The following is an 8,036-nucleotide window of genomic DNA, read 5'->3' as shown; positions in this document are numbered from 1 at the left end:
GGATAGATGATATATACTTTTTCTGTTTCTCCTTTATGTGCTGCTGGCTGGGGAAGTAACTAGTTCTAGATGAAGTAGGAGATACTCCTGCTTTCCAAGTGAAATTGATATTTCCCAGATGGTAGGAGCCCAATCCAGATTGCTCAGGGCTGGGAGAGTGACAGAGGGAGGGCAGGTTAGAAATAATCAAATTCTCTTTACTATTGTTTCTAGTTGGAATCGCAAAAGAAGGCCAACTCCCAAAACAGACCGCTCCAGCCTGTCATCCACCAGGTAACGGGGGGCTGCTTTGAGCCTGACCCCTGCGCCCCTCAGAATACCCACCTTCCCAGTGTGTGGAGACACCACCTCCCCCATGCCCCAGCTGCTCTGTAGCCATCTATGGGGGGAGCAGACAGGGCTATTGATTTTCAATTCAAAGACATTTAGAGACAAATTCAACCAACCGTTAATTCTGTTAGGTGTAACTGGTCCGAGCTTTGGAATGAATTACCTTCAAAAAAACAGCTGACGCTGCACTTCATAATCTAGGGCCTTGGAATGGATCACCCCAACCCACAACTAATTGGCAGAATATGGAAAATAAGCACGGACTCATGGAATTCATTAACATTGCCACTTAAAGGAATGGGTAAGCCGTGTGAGTTTAGAAATGCAGAAATTGACACTTGGGTGTATCATCTGGCACTGGGTAGTGGAAAATCCCCTGAACTGGGAAGCGGAAGATAAGGGCTCCAGCCCTGAATCCGCCACTTCAGAGTTGTGAGTCCTTGGGCAAGCTGTTTGGCCTCTCTGGGTCTCAAATTCCTGCATTTGAATTAAATGATCTCTCAGTTCCCTTGCAGATCTGGTATTTTATTACCTCAAAGACAAAATTCACAATTTCTACAGAAAGATGTTACCTGTAAGAACGCTCTTGTGCCTTCATGCCATAAACAGAACTGTTTGCTCTGCTCGAGTTGATAGATGGAGTGCCGTCTACACAGTTAGTGGCCTGTCACCTGGGGCCTCCATTGTCTCCATCTTTCCTGTCTCAGCAAAATACTTGGCACATGATGGGCCCTCAAACGCTGAATTCTTGAGTAAATGAAAAGAGTCATTTCTTAATGTAGAAATTCTCAAAGTTTGCCAAAGCCTAAGCATGAAATATCTTTGACCTTCTTTAAAGAGTAGACAGGTAGATCGTAAACGGAAATCTGTTAATCTATCTGTCTCCTCTTTAAAGCCACATCTCAAAAGATGACCTGGATCGGGCACCGTGACTCAGGCCTGTAATCCCAGCACTTTGGGAGGCCGAGGCAGGAGCATCACTTGAGCCCAAGAGTCAGACCAGTGAGCTATGATCACGCCCCTGCCCTCCAGCATGGGCCTTAGAGCAGGACTCTGTCTCTGAAAAATAAATTAATTTTTAAAATTAGAAAATGAAAACAGTTGACCGGCTGACTCCATTTCCTCACCTCCACTCCCTCCTCAGCATGGTCCCATCTATCCCCTATTTAGGGCGGTCCTGGGCTTACCAATGACGTCTGCATCGGTACACCAAGCCTTTCTTTGGTAGCCTATAGCACATCCGATCAGCATTCAACTCTGCTGTCTGCCTCCTTCTGTTTGTGGAAGAAGCAAAGCCTCAGCTGGGCACGGTGGCTCAAGCCTGTAATCCCAGTACTTTGGGAGGCTGAAGTGGGCGGATCACCTAAGGTCAGGAGTTCAAGACCAGTCTGGCCGATATGGTAAAACCCTGTCTCTACTAAAAATACAAATATTAGGCCGGGCGCGGTGGCTCACGCCTGTAATCCCAGCACTTTGGGAGGCCGAGGCGGGTGGATCACGAGGTCAAGAGATTGAGACCATCCTGGTCAACATGGTGAAACCCCGTCTCTACTAAAAATACAAAAAATTAGCTGGGCATGGTGGCACGTGCCTGTAATCCCAGCTACTCAGGAGGCTGAGGCAGGAGAATTGCCTGAACCCAGGAGGCGGAGGTTGCGGTGAGCTGAGATTGAACCACTGCACTCCAGCCTGGGTGACAGAGTGAGACTCTGTCTCAAAAAAAAAAAAAAAAAATTAAAAATTAATAAATAAATTTTAAAAATATCGTTAATCTTAAGCTCATATGAGACATCACCCCAACTCTAGGCATTTACCCTAGAGGAATGAAACTCTCTGTTCACACAGAAGTCTGCCCATGAGACTTTGTAGCAGTGTTATTCATAAATGCCAAAACAAAGGGGTTCACTGAAACAACACGCTACTTCTTAGGAATAAAAAGAAATGAGCTATTGGCACACGCAGGAGCACAGATGAATCTCAAATACGCTGCGCTAAGTGAAAGAAGCCAGGCCCCAAGGATTACCCACTGTATGATTCCACATCGGGACGTTCTTGAAAAGGTAAGAGTATACAGGCCAAGATGATACTGGTGTTGCCAGGTTTTAGGAGTAAGGACAAGATTTGACTACCAAGGACATCCTCAGGAATTTTCTGTGAGATGAATTTGTCCTGTGTCCTCATAGTAATGGTGATTATGTGGATCTATGCATGGTTCAAAAGTCTTAGAAATGTATATTCTCCAAATAAAAAGAAATTCTGAGTTCTGGCTGGTCGTCATGGCTGATGCCTACAATCCCAGCACTTTGGGAGGCCGAGGCGGGCGGATCATCTGAGGTCGGGCGTTCAAGACCAGCCTGGCCAGCATGGAAAAACCTCGTCTCTACTAAAAATACAAAACTTAGCCAGGAAGGCTTATGCCTGTACTCCCAGCTACTTGGGTTACTGAGGCAAAAGTATCATTTGCACCTGAGAGGCGGAGGTTGCAGTGAGCTGAGATCACTGTACGCTAACCTGGGCAACAGAGCAAGAGTCTGCCTCAAAAAAAAAAAAAAAAAAATCCTGAAGTCTAGTGTGAGTTAAAAAATTAAAACACAGTAAGTCCCCAGTGAAATCAGGATGTCCCTCCCACCCATCCTCACCATCACACTGTGGTCCTCCACCCTCCAGCTCAGTGAACGTTGCACCTTGCCCAGCTGGGAGGTGGCAGCTCCCTCTCTCACCTCTCCGGGAAACGCCTCAGTCTCCATCTGCAGCTGCCCACCTCACTTAGGCCTTCTCAGTCAGCCCTTGACAGCAGTTCTCTTGGACCTGCACCTTCCTAGCTAGTCTCATCATTTCTACCCATGCCTGCTTCCAGCCAATGTTCCGTGTAGCAGCCAGAGAGGATTTTTAAAAACACAAATTAGGTCATTGCGTTCTTTTGCTGAAAACCTTTCAGCAAATTCCCATTGCTCTCAGGATGAAATTCCGAGTCTGCAGGGGCTGTCGCCGGCTTCTCACGCCTGCCTCCCTGGTGCCTCCACTGCCCTCAGCTTCACCCAAGCACGCTGGCCTTCCGTTCCTCAGAAGCATCAAGAATCACGCTCCATCCAGCCTTTGGCACGTTCTTCTTTTGGTCCAGCAGTTCTTCTCTCCTGCCACCCTGCTACGTTGATTAACTACCACTGTTATGCCAGATTTCAGCTCCAACATTCCTTCCTTCTTGCAGATTTCTAGCAGTTCCCAGACTAGGGCAGGTGCCTTTTTTAAAAAAAGTTTTCATATTACCTGGATTTTTTTTTTCAGGATCCTTCTGGCAATTTGTAACAAGACTGAAAATGTCCTGTTCACCAAAGACAGTTCACAAACTGCAGTCTCTAAACTAACAACATCAGTGTCTCCTGGGAAGTGGCTAGAAATGCACCATTTCAGACCCCAATCCAGACTTTCGGAATCAGAAACTCTGGGGAGGGGTTCCCGAAGTCTGCATTTCCACAAGCTCTTTAGGTGATTCTAAAACACACTGAAGGTGGAGAACAGCCATCCTGGTGTATAACTGATCGTTCTATGTCCATGGTAATGAACAACCACAAGAACTGGGTTTAAACCTGTCTAATCAATCAAGGATTACTTAATTGAATATGCTTCCTTAAGCCAATTATTTTCAGTCAGTTAGTGATTAACCATCTACACTGTCATCAACAACAATAAAAAAAAACTCTTACATTCGTATAGGTAATCAATTTAAGGCAGCTTTACAAGTTATCTGATTTGGTTTGCATATTTGCCCTGTTCATTATGTAATGAAGAAACGGAGGCACTGGAGGTTAGGTAAATTACCTAACACAGCTGGTAAACAACAAAACTAAGGTGAAAGGTATCCAGCCTCTAGTCTAGTATCCTATCTGTTGCACCAAGCTTTCACCATGCATAAGCAATCATTACTTCATGGATCTTATACCAGTGTGCAATAAAAGTCATGCAGAACTGACCTCCTTTTTGCATAAATGCAAAACCTTCTCTCCCCCCACATTGACCCGTTTTGTTATCCCCCACTCCACACTTCCTGATAGAAAAGGATGACTTCATCCACCCCTCTCAGCGTGGAGCCTCCACCCTGCAAACAAGGATAAGCACAGCATCCACGTTCTCGATGTGATGCACCTGGTGAAGAATCTGCACCTGCCAGTGAGGGCTGGTGGAAGAAGCGAACATCAGACCTCTTGGTTGGCTCACCTGGAATGTAGTCCCTACAACCCACAGCTGATGAAAATTTCCGTGGCCTGCCCTCTCCCGGGAACGTACCATACCCAAAAGTGGGAGCCAAGGGGAGACAGAGCTTTGTGTTCTTGGCTTCACCCGTCTAGACTGGAGTTTCTGCACCGTCAGCCCTGGGTAAGGAAGGAGTTATGGTTCAAATGCCATGGACTCCCACTGTTCTTGCCAAGTTTTACTCCATTTTCTTCAATATATGTTTATTTATTTCCTATATACTCCTAGGACAATTTCCGGAGACTTTAAATGCTGGGGTTTGAAATATATTTTTCACTGGTTATCCTGGCTTTGCTGGAGACTGTGGAGCTCCTCGTGCTGCCATTCTGGAGGCAGAAATCTAAATGTTTGTTGTTTTAAGCTGCGAAGATTGTGGTAATTTCTTATGCAGCATAGAAAACCATTGTGTGGAAAACTAGTGCTCTACAAAATTTACTTTTAGAAACACTGATGTAAGCTAATCCAGCATTGAAATAAGTTGAGAATTAAGTTGAAATGATCATATTGAATGATTAATGGAAAATATAATGATTGTACTTATTTCAACAGCGAAGTATCTATCTATCTATCTATATATATATATATTTATATATATATATTTTGTTTTTGATGGAGTTTTTGCTCTTGTCTCCCAGGCTGCAGTGCAGTGTTGTGATCTTGGCTCACTGCAACCTCCGCCTCCCAGGTTCAAGCAATTCTCCTGCCTCACCCTTCCCAGTAGCTGGGATTACAGGCATGCACCCTCCATGCCTGGCTAATTTTGTAGTCTTAGTAGAGACAAGGGTTTCACCATGTTTGCCAGGCTGGTCTCGAACTGCTGACCTCAGATGATCTGCCTGCCTCGACCTCCCAAAGTCCTGAGATTACAGGCTAGAGCCGCTAGGTGCTATACATAATTTTGAAAGAGCATACTAAGCTCATTCAGTGGCCAAAGCACCACCACCACCTAGTGGCGGTGTGTGTGAATTACAAGCCAATATATTTTGGAAGGTTAAGCCAGGTTAAGTGAGCCGGACTGCACATTTTGGATGAAGCTGAGATTAATTACTATTAATATACAAAAATCAAAATAATAAGCAAATACTCATTATCACAATATTTAATAAACACTCCTTTAAGTAGATAGCTGTATTAGTGTATTTACTCTTTTTATATTTAAGTACTTGTCAAAAAAAAACTTGGAGAAGTAGAACTGAAAGTAAAGCTAGGTACATTGAGTCAGCGGGCTGTGGTGGCTCCCACCTGTAATCTCAGCACTTTGGAAAGCTGACAAGGGCAGATAACTTGAGCCCAAGAGTTCAAGACCAGTCTGGGTAACATGGCAAAACCCTGTCTCTACCAAAAATATGCAGAGGTAAAAGTTAGCCAGGCATGGTGGTGTGTGCCTGTAGCCCCAGCTACATTGGACGGTGAGGTGGAAGAATTGCTTGAGCCTGGGTGGTCAAGGCTGCAGTGAGCCATGACCATGCCACTGCACTCTGGCCTAGGTGAGAGAGTGATACCCCGTCTCAAAAAAAAAAAAAAAAAAGGTATGTACATTGAGGTTGGATAAAGCAGCTCACATCTATAATCCCAGCACTTTGAGAGGCCAAGGTGGGAGGATCACTTGAGCCAGGGAGTTTGAGACCAGCCTGGGCAACTTAGTGAGACCCCCATCTCTACCAAAAAAAAAAAATAATAATAATTAGCTGGGCAAGCTGGGCATGGTCGTGCACACTTGTAGTCCAAGCTACTTGTGAGGCCAAGGTTGGAGGATTGATTGAGCCCAGGAGTTTGAGGCTACAGTGAGCTACAATTGTGCCACTGCACTTCAGACTGGGTGACAGAGCGAGAATCTATCTCAAAAAAAAAAAAAAACATTAAAAAACGAAACGTATATATATACTTTGACATTTAGCCATAAATGAGATTAAGCATTTTCAAAATATATGAATAGAGAAGGAGGATTGGGTATTAGAAGGCAGATTTGCACAGCCATTTTCAGGAATACAGCTACTTTATAAAATAAGGAATAGCTATGTTCAGTATTAACATAATTTAGGGTTAAAACCTCAGGATACTTTTCTGTTAGCATAATAGAACTCTTAGAAACTCCCTCGTACTTGAAGAGTAGTACAGCTGCTCTGGACTTTATCCAACTTAGGCTAATACCTCTATAATTCTTTGTACAGCTAATAAAGTCTCTGGAGTTTTCTCACTGTAATTAAATGCTAGCAAAGTTCTTGCCAAAGCCACTTAGTAAAGAACTGGCATGGTAGGTTTCCAGTAACTGAGTGGCCATGGGCAGTCATAGCAAAGATGAAAATCCAGTTCTGTGGAAAATATGTCACATCTGAAAAAAGAGTCAGTGTTGATTTCTGGTATCATGGATTCTGCAGCCAGCGTGTCCCTGTGCAGTGTTTGCTGAAGGTAAATGGAATGTATCACTGCTGCCTCGTTTTCCATTTTTAATTTATGCTACTCCTCTAGAGAACTATAAGAGTTTTTATTTTTCTCCCTTTGCAAGAAAACTCAAGTAACTCAGTCATCCCACAAATTATTTGGAATATGAAGAATCAATGATACAAAGCAGAACGTTTTCCAAACAAATAATGTCAATGTCCCTTTTCCCTTTAGAATAGAACATGTTTTGATAAATTATAATTCTGGCAAAGTCTTCTCTGGACTTGAGAGTGGGGAGTGGAGGTCAGATTCCATCAAGCCGAAAGGAGATCCGGGTTGCTGACATTCCGTGTCGGTTATTCACAGATGGATGGGAATGGTTGTTTCCTAAGGTTTTTCTTTTCCTGTGTGAGAAGGCCCACTAGCCTCAGCAGTCAGCACGTTCAGGGCTTGATCAGCTGTGAGGGTTTCTGCTGCAGCTGACACCTGACCGGTCACTTTGCCTGGGAACCAGAGCTCCGGGAGTAGTTTCGGCAATCAGTCAGTCGGGGTAGCAAGGTTAATAACTAAGAAGGAGTCAGAAAGGCCAGATGAGCCAGACACCTGTTGAATCTAGAGATCTTCATGGGAGCGCAGCCTTGGGATCTCAGACCTAAGTGATAAAGTGATTACCAGGCAAAGTCAGAAGTGAAAAGAAATGTGTCTTGAAACAACTTATCCCGGCATCTCCTGGTCTGACCCATCTTGTCACAAGCAAGGCCAAGAGAGGGTAACTCTCTCAGTAACTCTCTTTATATTCCATAAATGTTTACTATGGACTAACAAAAATAAGTATACCAGGAATACAAAGATAAAAGAGACTTTTAAAGCTAAAAATGGTAGATTGGACATAAATACCTTCTTTCACTTTCTCCTAAGACCCTAGTGAAACAAGAATAAAGCAATTTTGTCTCTTATAGACATAAACTTACACCAATGGGCTATCAGAAGCAGAGACAAAAGTAAACATCTTTTTTTTTTTCCTTTTTAGAGACCAGGTTTTGTTCTGTTGCCCAGGCTGGAGTGCAGCAGTG

The 8,036-nt window shown here is 44.0% G+C and overlaps 1 protein-coding gene across 1 annotated transcript in view; it reads left to right on the top strand.

Moving 5' to 3' along the window:
- The first annotated feature begins 4,279 nt into the window (after positions 1-4,279).
- The window catches only part of PBK (PDZ binding kinase), a 52,143-nt gene continuing 48,386 nt past the window's right edge, over positions 4,280-8,036 (top strand). Inside the window, exon 1 of the mRNA XM_037742676.1 lies at positions 4,280-4,704. The gene's annotated coding sequence lies outside the window, so the exon portion shown is untranslated. The remainder of the gene's footprint in view (positions 4,705-8,036) is intronic.

This window comes from Cebus imitator, unplaced genomic scaffold, assembly GCF_001604975.1.
Source record: "Cebus imitator isolate Cc_AM_T3 unplaced genomic scaffold, Cebus_imitator-1.0 Scaffold125, whole genome shotgun sequence".
In the NCBI taxonomy this organism is placed as follows: domain Eukaryota; kingdom Metazoa; phylum Chordata; class Mammalia; order Primates; family Cebidae; genus Cebus; species Cebus imitator.
Note: the sequence above shows the minus strand (reverse complement) of the source record. Positions and strands in the feature narration are given on the sequence as shown.